This window comes from Schistocerca americana, chromosome 5, assembly GCF_021461395.2.
Source record: "Schistocerca americana isolate TAMUIC-IGC-003095 chromosome 5, iqSchAmer2.1, whole genome shotgun sequence".
Lineage (NCBI taxonomy): Eukaryota > Metazoa > Arthropoda > Insecta > Orthoptera > Acrididae > Schistocerca > Schistocerca americana.
The window spans coordinates 315,783,993-315,798,962 of record NC_060123.1 but is presented as its reverse complement, the minus strand read 5'-3'; positions in this window follow the sequence as shown (position 1 = coordinate 315,798,962).

The following is a 14,970-nucleotide window of genomic DNA, read 5'->3' as shown; positions in this document are numbered from 1 at the left end:
CCAAAATTATCTCGTGTTAGAAAAGTGCGACGGAGTTCCGGTTTCGAGCAGATGAAAATGTCGCGCAATCCTAAGATTTCTTTCGCATAATGTGTTCACCCAGCCGGGCGGTGTGGCCGAGCGGTTCTAGGCGCTACATCTGGAACCGCGAGACCGCTACGGTCGCAGGTTCGAATTCTGCCTCGGGCATGGATGTGTGTGATGTCCTTAGGTTAGTTAGTTAAGTTGTTCTAACTTCTAGGGGACTGATTACCTCAGAAGTGAAGTCCGATGGTGCTCAGAGCCATTTGAACCAATTTTTGTGTTCACCCAACTTCAACCACAAAAAATTTTCCGGCATGTTGAAACTTCGGTAACATCGCAAGAAAATGCATTTTCGTAAACTGTCCGCAAATCGTCTTAATAATTTGTTTCGAGCTTAAAAGTAAAAACTAAGGGCAGTGCAATTGTTCCAGAACGCACTGATGCCAGTTCCACGTTTGTACACTCAATAGTTCGCCTGCATGGGCGAGTTGAATGAAATGAAACATCAAGCGTGTGTTTTGCGCCAGACACGGCAGACGCCATACACCGACAACCTTCTCAAGAGGGAGGGGAGGTAGCGAGAAGGAACTTCCTAGTCAGAAAACATGCTTCGAACTTTTCATTCATACGAAACATAGAGCTTTCTCAGAAAAAAGTTCGTTTACTCCGAGAATCTTCTCCGGAGAATGGTCTCTTCTTTATCCATACGACCCAAGACTGCGCACAAAACATGTTTCTAATTGTTGGCTAACATCTTTCCTTTTTTTCTTTTTTTTTGCGTATACAGGATGAATCACGTAAAATTTGCACAGCGAATATTGCGGAAACGGAAAGTGCTACTGATGTGCGGGTTTCACAGAATGAATTGCAGTCAGGTTGTCGTAATGTTAGCCAATCAACAGATTGTGATAACACTTAGAAAGTTCATTTTCGTGTAAACATACACTTTTTAAATGGAACAGTGCCTATTGACACGAACGAATTAAAAGTAGTTTAAGTTAGAATGTCAGTGGTGTTTGTTTCAGGATTATAATGCGAGTGGTTTATGTGATATCGTATTTTGAGAAGTTCCCACTCCGACACTTGTAAATACCTGTCGTAGCACACACTGAAAAACAACGCAAGTGCATACACGTTATGTGGATTCTGATTAGTAACGAGACAACTGACCATCACAGGCTGTATTCAGAATGACTACCGGCAGCGCCAGTACACGCGTCCAGTCTAGTGTCGAACGACTGCTGCACACTTTCTAGCATTTCAGCGTTGGTGTCAGAGTTCGCTGTAGTAATACGCCATTGCATATCATCTGTTGTAGTTGGTACGTCGTTGTAGGTAGCGTCTTTCAACTTCCCTCCCAGAAAAGTGTACAGGTGCCAGATGTGGGGAACGGGCCGGCCATTCCATCGATTTGGAGACAGCTCGTGAAGACATGCTGCAGTGTTTCGCGCAAGATGGGCTGGACAGCCATTATGTTGGCACCACAGGTTCCCCCTAGTATGCAGAGGAACGTCGTCTACCATCCGTAGAAGATGGTTTATTAGGAAGCGGCAGTGCTGATGAGCGTTCAGTCTATGAAAAACGGGCCTATAAAGGGATGGTTCACTATCCAAAACCACACGTTTTTACTCCATGTACGCAAACTTTCCACCTGACGAAGCCAACGAGCATTGTCAACAGACCAACAGTGCATGTTTCGGTGGTTTATCTGGCTGTGATTGGTAAATGTGGCTTCATCACTGAACATGGCGCATGATACATCTGGAGTATCCTGTCTTAATGCCCATGTACGATTTTCATAATCGTTTCCGTACAGCCCTTGTTGAACAGAGATGTGATAGGGACGGAACTTATGTCTATGGAGGATGCGTAGAACACTTGCCTGACTGATGCCACTTCATCGTGCTACTGCGCGCGAGCTAACGGCGGATCAACTGCAACAGTAGCAAGATGACTAATTTTCTCCTCTTCTGTCTAATGGATGAAGGGGTTGATAAATAACTGCCGAGATGGTTGATGTCTGTTGGGATATCTTACCGCATACACCGTACAACAACGAACTGTTTCCTTACTACGCTCTCCACACACCAGGGGTATATCGGCTTTTTCTGCACTGGTAAATACCAACGTCCACTCAGCACCTACTGCTTGGACTGTCAACCACTGACAAGCAAGTCGCTGTGCGCTCAAGAAACACGCAACCACTCTGTAAGCGAACATAGCAACATCGTGCCTTTCAACCACGCAGGTTGAATGGTACACGAAGTGTCAGTATGGAAACTTTCCCAAATGCGATATCTCGCAAACGACTTGCACTAGAATCCTGCAATAAACACCACTGACATTCTCACTTGCCCTACTTTTAGTTTGTTAATGTTAACAGCCATTGTTCCCTTTAAAAATTTATGTTTGCTCAAAAATACGCTTTCTGGGTATTTTCACAACATATTCTTTGGCTAAAAATGTGAGCTCCTGACTCCCAACCCATCCTGTGAAAACCGCACATTGGGAGCACTTTACATTTCCGAAATATCTGCGGTGCACGTTTTAGGTGATTCACCCTATATATGCTTCATCCAAATTAATCCATAATCACACGGAACAAAAAGATTAGTCCCCTGCAGCAGACATCACACTACTGCAATGTCACACCGACCCTAACCTTGATAGTGGCCTCAAATCGGAAGAGAGAGAGAGAGTCCAGAAGTTTCTGCAGTTAGCAATATCCAATATTCCGTGGTGTTACCAAACTGCGGAGCTGTTGATTGTTAAGTTTCACTTACTGTCTCAAATAGTCACGGACTATTTCTATGCGATTAAGGTAGAGTGGTTCAGTACTGCACTCAAGATGAGTCTGGTCATTGAGGGTGCATCATGTCGGGGACGTATGTATGCAGTCCTGTGAACGTGGATGTTGTCATCTTGGAAGATGGCAGTGTTCACATCATTCTGATTGTGAAGATATAGAAGAAAGGGCAACGTTGGTCATCAATAGTGTTGAAATAAATATCCTGGTTGATACTGCAGTAACGTTAACGAGTTGACCCGAGTCAAAATACAACAGAAACTCCTAAAACGTCACAGGACAACCTGGAGCCTAAACTACACCTCCACCCACTGTGGATGCAACGTCTCGTTCTGCCGCTGATGCTCTCGAAGCTAGCGTCATTTGCAAAAGAAGCAAAATCGTCAGGGGTGGCACTGTAGCTCCCAGCTGGCTACTGCTCAGTCTCTGTGGGATATATGAAAACTGTACCCAGCGAAATTTGCGTCCATACAAAAAAACGCCATAAATGTGGGTCCAGTACTCTTGGAAACTACCTGCTAACTAAGTTACGGCCCATATGCATGTTGTGGGTCCCTCGTCCACAGTATCTGTCTAGGCCTACCTATACTCTGAAAGTCCTTGTCCATTCCAGGGGATGACCATTTAAGCACTCACCCTTAGTATGACTCTTAGGTTTGCATTTTGATAAGGAGAAACTTAACATTGATAACAGTGACGAGCAATCGAAAAGATGCACAAGGTAGGAAAGGTCAGGAGAGACCAGAAAAAAGGAAGGAGCCGAAAAATTATCAAAGTTTATATGCTGCTGACCCCTTCTTTAAAATTTATGATGATTGTCTCGACTGAGCCAGTTGCAGCAGTTTACTGCTGCTGGGGTAGGCTGGTGCCCGCAGTGTGGTCCTGCGCCGCCTTGTCGACGCCACAACACAAATCACGAGCAAAGTTAACGCCCTTCTGCTGGAAGGAGAGCGCCGCCACTTGCCGATATAACGTTTTACTGTATGCTCTCATAGGTATGCATTTTGCACTGATTACACTATGCTGCATTCTAAAACTTTTGGAAAGATATTTTATGGCTGTAAGGTCACAATTAAAGTATTTTTCATTCTGATTTTAAATCCGATTTTGATTTTCCTATATCGCGTCAGATTTTTCTACAAAACATGTATGAAGTTTTAGTTCAAGCCAATTTTTTCCCAAAAGGCAATTTTTTAAACTGAATAAAAATAAATTAACTTTATTTTGTAACCTTGTATAGAATCACTACTCAATGTATGAGAGTAGATAACGGTATATGTTCACTGTAAAATGCTAGTAATTAGTATAGAAATACAACACAAATATGACGATTTCATTTCCCCTCACTGATTTCACTGATTCAGCCACACAAAACTAACACTCATATACATGATTTGGACGATAAACTGTCCAGAAAGAAGATTAGATGAGGAGGTACTTAGTGGAATTGGGGGGCAAAAAGAAATTTATGGCATAACTTTGACCAAAAGGGGAAATCGGTTGATAGGAGACATTCTGGGGCCTCAAAATATCACCAATTTAATATCAGAGGAAAGTGTGAGAGATAGAAGTTGTAGAGGGAGATCAGTAATCAGCTTCAAAAAGTTGTAGGTTTCAGTAGTTATTCATAGACCAAGAGGTTTGCATAGGATAGAGTAGCATGGACAGCTGCAGAAACTAGTCTTCAGAATGAACATCACAACAACATATATGATTTTGCAGCTCCCTCCAAACTATGGGAATTGCAAAAGGCATTGATTTCCTCTTGCCATTATGCTACAACCTTCGGCCCTTAACACGTTTATGGCATATGTTGTGCAGCACCCAGATTATTGTCTTGATCACCAAGCCTTATACAAAATTCGGCAGTAGACATTTTTCGCGAAACTATTAATCTCCTGTCTTTGTTTAGCAGTTACGTAGCAGCAGTAGAGTGAGGGGATTCTTAACGCAAGTTTGATATCAAGTTGATATATAAATTAATTAAACTCGTCAATTAATTACCTTCCACCCACTCACTGTCCATTCCCCCTCCCCCCCCCTCCCCCAGATAATGTCATGTGCTTTCCCCAACTGGCAGGTTGGCCCCCAGACCCCTTCCCCTCCCCAACCCTTCCGCTCATCACTTATCCCCCTCCCCCACCTACCCTATTGGTGGCAGTTTCGAATTCTGGCAGGAATTCTGTATTTTTGTGGGAAATTCTAAAACTCGTCAGAATTTCAAAATTGGCGGGAATTTATATGTCCCAAAGCTTTGCTATCGTTACATCCCACCCAGGAATTAGCGGGAAATTCAAAAATGTCGATGCCCTTTCCGGGACCCGAAACCCTGTCTTTCTGGACAGAAAGCCCAAGTTGACCCCCACAAAACATCTAAAACGTTGACATGCAAGAGAGTAAGGTTAGGTTAGTGTACTGTATTTATTTTTATGGGGTAACTGAGGTAAAGATCGATACTAATTACATAATTAACCACAGAGATCGGTCCTAATAACGCAACTATGTGCATAGTGCTTGACAAGGAGCACCTAAAATCGCGATACAGCTCAAAACTTGGTTCAAATGGTTCTAGGCACTATGGGACTTAACATCTGATGTCATGAGTCCTCTACTTAGAACTGCTTAGACCTAACTAACCTAAGGACATCACATACATCCATGATTCGAACGTGCGACCGCAGCAGCAGCGCGGTTCCGGACTGAAGCGCCTAGAACCGCTTGGCCACAACGGCCGGCTCTCTAAACTTGACGATGCCTTACAACCGGTATTATTCTGCTGGAAAAAATTTCACAGTACTACTCAAAACTAGTGGCAGGCGTACTCAAGCTCTATATAGGATGATTGCTGGCTGAAAAAAGCTGGAGTGGAAGGTGCTATATTTTTGATAGGCATTGTGTTCAAGTGACGAGATGCTGGTGTTGGACAGAGAGGAGATTAATACGTCTATTACCTTTAAGCATTCAACTGAGGACTGCGTCTATCTTTGTTTGATGTCAGAGTTTGCCACAGACGCCTCCCGCCGCATTGGTTGCGAATGAGCCTGCAGCCCAGGTAACAGAAATTCAAGAATGCCAGTACACACTTTACAATTGATGGGAAATGCTTCACTGTTCTAATTACATATCGAAACTGTCACGAAAAAAAAAAAAACCGGAGCTTATATCAAGGGCACTTAATGCAACACTTGTAGTGGGAATTGGGGTAATTCGTTGTAACAACACAACTACTGCAAAAACCTACCCCAACAGATTGCACCAGGAGAGAGGATGGCAGTTGCACGTATGTTCTCGTCGATGTGCGGTACTAAACCGACCAACTTAGTTTCACTCTTAACGCACCTGCGACCCATCATCCCTCTCTCTCCCCACCGTAGGTAGGGATACAATCCGGTTCTATCTTGTCGCTGATGGTCCAAAAAGAGATCCATCTGCGGAACTCAGTCACAGATGGATGCCTCCTAGAATCTAATGTTTTTTGCGGAAAGACTGGAACACCTACGAAATTCCAGAGAACTCCCGAGATAGCTTTTCAAGTGTCCGCTCCTTGGGGAACGTCCGCAGCTCGTGGTCGTGCGGTAGCGTTCTCGCTTCCCGCGCCAGGGTTCCCGGGTTCGATTCCCGGCGGGGTCAGAGATTTTCTCTGCCTCGTGATGACTGGGTGTTGTGTGATGTCCTTAGGTTAGTTAGGTTTAAGTAGTTCTAAGTTCTAGGGGACTGATGACCATAGATGTTAAGTCCCATAGTGCTCAGAGCAATTTGAATTTGAATCCTTGGGGAACAGGCACCTGCTGCTACTTATACCGACTGCAGCCCCTTGCCTTATCTGGGAGCAGAGTGTTCAGTGCAATGCATTCTCAGCAGAGCACGTGGCCGGGAGGTCCAGGCAGTTGATCAGCCCTAACGATACCGACTTATGCAATAGGTCGCTATTCTGATGACTCAGAATAAAGAGAAATAAATGACGCCAGCGCACCCTTATGCCACCAGCATATCGCACCCGCAAGCGCCCACCGTTCTGGAAAAGAATACACTTCACTATAACAATTCTATTTAACGTCAATACACCTCTTACAAGCAAGATAAAGACTCGAAATTATTTCTCTACAAACCCGAAACTTTAGCTAGGTGGAGCGTGCTCCAAACCACTGAGAAACTAGAAACAAATAGACGAAAGTGATATTTCCACTCTCGAATACCGAAGTCGACCATATAACAGACTGCAAATCATCGCTATAATTTACAACTAAGGTCTTTCCCATGTCTAGAGAACATGCAATCGTGTCTTCCACACACCACAATCGATCTTCTCTCAACTAAATAAACGCGCGAAATGTGCAGCAGCAGTCAACAGAACAATTTACATGGGAGGGAATAACGGCCCAGCCCAAACACACCATCATCTCAAATTTCCAATTGATCACGAAAGCCGCCCAACACATACTAAGTATTAGTTCGCTATTCGGTCGTCTACAGGACGGCAACGTTAACTCACATACATTCCTACACTCCAAAAGGCCTCTGCACTCGGACGGCTGCCGCCGTTAACGGGAAACGTGAATCATTCCCAGCACAGGCCATGCATGTGCCGAATCATTCTATAAAACCGGTCACATATATATTTTATCATTATACCTACAATTAAATGTTACGATCGCGCTCTCATTGAACGACATTCGACAATGAGCTAAGTATCGGAAATACACACTGCTGTCGGCAGTGGCTCTGGAAATATCAAAATCACTACCTTTCTTATGACTTGACATACTCTTCCCTTTTGCTATCACACTACTCCAAGTCAAATCTATACCCTCCTTACTACTGGACATAATCATTTCCTTCGCACAAACACATACCTTATAAACCTAATCCTCAAATTCGAACATGTCACGCATTCCCTACTACTACCAACTATAATACTTCGTCAATAGCTGATTGCCTACGACACGAAATAATACTGACCGAAAATCAACGATACGTGGACATGTCTCTTGCGTTTTATCTTGCGAGTCCCACCACCGTGGCCGGCCGGATTGGCCGTGCGGTTCTAGGCGCTACAGTCTGGAACCGAGTGACCGCTACGGTCGCAGGTTCGAATCCTGCCTCGGGCATGGGTGTGTGTGATGTCCTTAGGTTAGTTAGGTTTAATTAGTTCTAAGTTCTAGGCGACTGATGACCTCAGAAGTTAAGTCGCATAGTGCTCAGAGCCATTTGAACCCACCACCGTGTCCTAGAAAAATAGATTTAATCGACCAGATGTTAAAAAGAAAACTCGATCTCAACAACTACTGCATGTTACTGTCACAAACAGTCTTCGTTTACAAGCGCACACATTTATCCATGTTAAAAGCTATACCCGCTTTACAAATCAAGGTACGACATTACCCCTGAATGAGGTCCTTTTTTCTGGACAAGTACTGTGACGGTGAACGTAGGAATTTTCTGTTATCAGACCACGATGCAACCTAGTGATAAAATAACCTCATTTGGCTAAGGAACGTGGTATGCAAGCGGTATTCGCTACTCCCTCAGACCGATAATTGTATACTATTTGTAGCGCATTCTTTCTTGAGACCATATCAGAGGTTCCACGAGATAATCAGTGAGTTATAGGCAATGACTGATTGAGAAGGAACATAAACAGTAGTAGGATATGATGTACCGATTGAGGTCGTAAGAAAAAGTACACTAGCTTCTCAAATCTCTGATGTTACGCTATCCGCTACAAATGATGTCTGGGATTTGGAAACAGCTCGTTCCATTCAAGCACATACATGCGTTGGATCCTATTGACAATTCCTCTAATGATTACAACCACTACTCAATCATATTTCTGGCACTCTTATACCTCGCAACGAGTCATTTTCCACGAACCTGTCTTCTACAATAACATTACAGCCTCGTTATAGCCAGTCCCTACACATGCTGCAGATATGCCCATTTCTACAGCTTCGCCCATGTGTTCGTTCCATTTTCAGTCCGAACTGAGCCGGAGTCGGAGAAAACCATACCCACCCGTGTAGAAATAGAGCGACCTGAGTTAGTGCGATAGGAGCATGTTTTCACCATTCGATGGAAATGCGCGCAATGTGATACGCCTGCAAACTACATACAGGTACTACAGATCCGCGTCCATTCAAATCAATCAGCCCAATATGCTATCATCGTTATTCTATACCCACAAACAGAGAAAAATTAACAACTATAAAAGCTCAACTCATATAGAAGTCTCCCAGGCACCAATGCTGACGCAATTACAGGAAGCTGCGGCGGGGCTCCAGCGCGGGGAAAGAGATTTCGCAATGCTTCCCCAGAATACGGCAGCCTGCAGGCATGCAAGCATTCGTAACTGTTTACCAAGTCCGCACACCGAATTTACACCTCAATCTGCTACTGGTATTAAATATACACACACCACAGAGGCCACTTTCAACGTTGATCACCTATACTCTAGGCGAATGATCCTATCCCACAGACCATACTAAGTCGCAAGAGATGCCCCCTCTGGTCCTGGTTCAAACACTGTTTTATAACACGCTTTTGTACAATGCCAAACATTACCTTTTTCTGCCACGACTTCGGGGCCAGTGTCAGGTTCTAAACTGACATTAAGAAGTTCTGATCCACGGCATTTCGCAGGAAACTAGACGCTGCCTGGTCTAAATCATATTCTTACGGCGGATAGCATAAGAGACCACACATGGGCTAACTTTAAATAAAAGACAATTAAAAGATTAGCAAAGAGGAAGAGTTTTGCTGCTTTGGCGTCGGTCTCCAAACTACAGACCGAAAGTGATTCACAAGCTCTACAGTTAGACTTCGTCTCGCATACTGACGGAACAGCTGATGACTCTGCGTTCCCTTTCGACTGATTCCTCATGTTGCACTCATGTACGCCATCAGTCTTTCGGTGCTATCCACCGCAGAAGTTGCTGTCCATCCACCAAAACTTTTTCCCCAACTCAAACAAGCAATATCAGTCAATAATTATGTGGTAACCAGTGCAAGGATGGGTTGGAAAAGACAACATCCATGTATTCTAATAATAAGCATCACACTTGATACCGCGAATAACTTTACACTAACTTCAACACCGGCCAGTGATGTGACAGCATGTTTCCCCAATTTCAGTATCATAGCTTAATTCTGAATGTGGCAGGGGTAAAATACAGGGAGCGAAAGGTTATTTACAATTTGTACAGAAATCAGATGGCAGTTATAAGAGTCGAGGGACATGAAAAGGAAGCAGTGGTTGGGAAAGGAGTGAGACAGGGTTGTAGCCTCTCCCAGATGTTATTCAATCTGTATATTGCGCAAGCAGTGAAGGAAACAAAAGGAAAATTCGGAGTAGGTATTAAAATCCATGGAGAAGAAATAAAAACTTTGAGGTTCGCCGATGACATTGTAATTCTGTCAGAGACAGCATAGGACTTGGAAGAGCAGCTGAATGGAATGTATAGTGTCTTGAAAGGAGGATATAAGATGAAAATCAACAAAAGCAAAACGAGGATAATGGAATGTAGTCGAATTAAGTCGGGTGATGCTGAGGAAATTAGATTAGGAAATGAGACACTTAAAGTAGTAAAGGAGTTTTGCTATTTGGAGAGCAAAATAGCTGATGATGGTCGAAGTAGAGAGGATATAAAATGTAGACTGGCAATGGCAAAGAAAGCGTTTCTGGAGAAGAGAAATTTGTTAACATCGAGTACAGATTTAATTGTCAGGAAGTCGTTTCTGAAAGTATTTTTATGGGGTGTAGTCATGTATGGAAGTGAAACATGGACGATAAATGGTTTGGACAAGAAGAGAATAGAAGCTTTCGAAATGTGGTGCTACAGAGGAGTGCTGAAGATTAGATGGGTAGATCACATAACTAATGAAGAGGTATTGAACATAATTGTGGAGAATAGGAGTTCGTGGCACAACTTGACTAGAAGAAGGGATCTGTTGGTAGGACATGTTCTGAGGCATCAAGGGTTCACCTATTTAGTATTGGAGGGCAGAGTGGAGGGTAAAAATCGTAGAGGGAGACCAAGAGATGAATACACTAAGCAGATTCAGAGGGATGTAGGTTGAAGTAGGTACTGGAAGATGAAGCAGCTTGCACAGGATAGAGTAGCACGGAGAGCTGCATCAAACCAGACTGAAGACCACAACAACAACAGCTAAACCAACCCTTCTCCACCTTGTGGGCATCAGTGTGAACATGGATAAATGACTGTGCAGTACATCCATCCAGTGTTAATTCTCGAACACATAAATAATCAAAGTATACCAGACACAGCTCCACATATTTCTATCACCTCGAGCATAGTTTTTAATTTACGATCTATCTCTCTGCGTATGGGAGTCACAGAGCATTCTCGCTGTCTTAAGGTAAAATTAAAGAGTGAAAGACCGTCCTCACATTGTCATTGACCAACCCGCCATGCAACACCGTTAGCGAATTAATCTGCAACCGACCAGAAGAAGACCGCTACACTCCACGTATCGTTAATGAATGGAGCTTTCCGAGTCCTAACCCATCTCGAGATGCGTCCATGTCGAGGAGCTTAGCACTCCATATCGATGTATAGTAACAGGTTTCAAAGTGACGTTATGTAATAGAAGACAGTTAACAAGAACAAGAAAAGAATTATTTTTATAGGCCATGGAGCTCCTGACGGATGGGGTTCGACGCATTTTTACGTAAGTCGACCAAGCTATCAAGTCTAAAGATCTGTTCTAGAGTCTAGGATCAGTACATGGAAGGTATTGGTAAGAGAGAACATAAACACACACACTCCTAAGGATACAACGTTCTGCACTTAAAATGGGCCTATAATGTTAGATCACCTGCGTTTCCGACTTATCATACGTATGGAATGGAGCCTTGTTAATATTCCTTTGTGAGAAATATATTTCAAACGCATGGCATACATCCACCTTCTCGCTTTCTCTACGAAAAACTATGTTATCGAACCGTAAAACACTTGCTCTGCTCGATACGAGCACAATATAGCTTTCCGGAGTCCACTGTTCACATCCGAACACCGTTCATAAATTATACTATGACTGCATCAGATCTATATAAAATTATCGTTAGTAGTGGAGTATACATCCAACAAGGAAACAATTAAACGCATAGCAACAGCGTGCGACATGTGAAAATTACAAGTCATTCCATCACTAACTCTGTAAACAGCACACCTGTCGGGCAAATGTGTACAGGGGGATTGCAACGCCTCACAAGCTCCTATCGTTAACTTAGTTATGACGCTGAAGTCTCTATTTTACACTCAAGATGCGATAGGGGAGGGGAGGGGGGTGGAATACATCACATAAATGAAATTTCGTTTAGAGGAATGTGTCAAGTTTCATCACACATGAGATGGAAGACCTCTGATTACAGACAGGTTTACCGTTAACGATCGCAAGAAGACAGTGCTTTAAACCACGTACAGAGCACGTGGCTGTATACGAGTAGAACGCAAGCTATGTCACGCGACTGATGCATCCGGACAGAACACTCGAAAAAATTGACCTTCAGTAACTTCTCCTTCTCTAGAATAAATCCAACCATTAAATCATATCTCGTTACAGCTCTATCTCAATCGATCACCCCGTCCACTCTCTGTTATCCTTTAACCCAGATGCAAGTAAGTTTAGAGGTGAATAGTTCTCAGTCCTCCTGAAAAGCATCAAATACAGTCGTCAACTGGCGTGTATCACCTGTGCCTCAACAGATATACAGTATAATACTGCCTCGACAAGAAAAAATGACTATCTCCCAGATTCCCTTCGTTTCGATGTCGACATTTTCCTGGATTCCTCCTGTTGCCGCATACTTGCTCCCATATACAAATTGTTCGGCGCGAACCAGAAGATACGCAAGTACTTCCTCAATTTCACAGCATTTCAGTTTATATTCTATCAATTTATATCTATTCACTAGTCATTTTTTCCCGCAATTGTATCGATTTTAGGTCAGATCTATCCATGCGATCACAACATAAAATCTCGTTGTGTGTTCTAAAATTGCCTGTAAATGTAGCACAGCTGCCAACACCTAGCCCAAATGCACTGATCTGGAGGCGTAATATAGCACTGTACTCGACTCTATCTAGTCACATCCACATTCGGAGAGCGTTTGCCCTGTTTTCTGTATGTCTGTGTATATCAGCAGAAATCGACTGTCTACACATTTCAACTCCCTGTTGCAGATTCCTACGCGGTAGAGTGGAAGTCAGACGAAAGTGTAGAACTGTACCAGACTTTTGAGTTTACGTCAAGTGCATCGCTACATGAGTATGCAGATAAGCTCTGTGATGTCTTAGCAGTACACGGAATTGTTTTCAGACTTCGAGTTTCCTATCAGCGCCACTCTTTGGGCCTCATCGAGTGTTCCTATACCTTTCATCATCCTCCTATGCAAAATAAAATCAAACAACGCATGGGTATGCCAGCAATATGACCATATACATAAGGAAAACTGTTGAAAAAATATGAAAAAATGACACAAAATCGGTAAAAATAGAGGAAAATCTATATAATTGTGAAAAATTGATGGAAAATATGCGAAACTGAGGGAAATACGACGAAACATCTGAAAGGGCGAAAAACTTGCAAAATTATGGAAAGTGACTGAGAATACATAATATTAGAGATAACTATCATGAAATGCGGGAAATTATTCCGTAAGTATTAATGAGATAAATCAATATGTGCATCAGACATAATCCATGCCATAGTGTGTTCTGTAGGAGACTGTTGCCACATATACAGGAGGGTGTGGTGTTAGGACGAAATTGCTATGTTATCCCACACCTCAGAAAAACTACTGAACATCAGACAAAGACTTCTGCGTGCAAGAGGAATGCTACCAAGGTCGTGGTGATGCTACTGTAAACAACAATCAGACTGTTGCATCTCCTTTGGCTACTGATCTCGGTGCTTACTCCCTCGTAAGAAGTCACTGTTTCTTCTTGCGAATCTTCGTGCAGAAGGGCGTGGTTGGTAACTCAATGTATCAACTACCAAAATTATTCATATTTTTATTTCCTCGCTCTATTTCCTAGTGTGGCGTAGCTGCAGCCATCAAAACCACTACTGCTAATAATAAGCGCAACTGACGTGGGAAATGTGACTGAGGGTATGTAGTTTCTGACTTACGAAGATGTATAAAATCCCTCAGTCTCCTAAGAGACAGAACAGCAGTCTCCCAGCTTCGTTCTAGTTGGTTTGCAAGCAGCTTGAGCAGCGGATATACCCTGTCGGTAGCTTCATCGTGAGGACTAGCTTGATCACTTCATAGGACGCCACAATAGTTTAAAAGGAAGTAGTTTTATCATTTTAAAGTTGGTCACCACAGTGGCTGGGGTAGAAAACTTGCAGCGTGTTGTATTTATGATGTTGGACATATGGCTATAGGCCCTGTCTTAGAATATGAAGAGCGTTGCATTCTGTACAACTAATACTTCAGAAACGATATGGATTTAACAATATAAAGTTTTTTAAATGTAGAACCGTGTAGCCATAGGGGTGTATGTTTATGCTCAACCGATCATTTCTTTTGTACTGTTACCTTCTTGCTACTGACTCCCAACGCTGGAACAGTACTCCAGAATTGACAGCACAGTTGATTTACATAAAATGTTTCAAACTCCATGTGTCTGGAGCTCCATCATGTACAAACCACACGTTTCTTAACTGTTTATTGTATCACTATAACTCTCTCACTGTCTAATATACGGGTTGCTAACCACCTCAACATGCACGCATCTGGAGAGATCTTGTGCACTTGGATGGATACCCTGAGACAGATTGGTGCAGAACAGTTTTTGTTGAAAAGCTGCTAGTGACACAGATCCCTTTGTTCCCGCACGAGATGTGGAATGTAGTGGGTATAGTACCCTCATACTACTGGTCAACTGCAGATTAAATCAGCGACCATGTTGAAGGGAGGGTTGGTCACGGACATTGTGGGAGGATCTGTCAAACTCCTACTGTATCCTATGAATGAAAGAACAATCCGTAACTCCGTTCCACTCAGGGAAAGATGAGCACCCATAATCGTAAATTCTACCATATGATCGATGAGCTTGAAATATGTAGATAGCTTAAGTGCATCGGTACAGGATGCTGTCTGGTGTACTTTGGTGTAT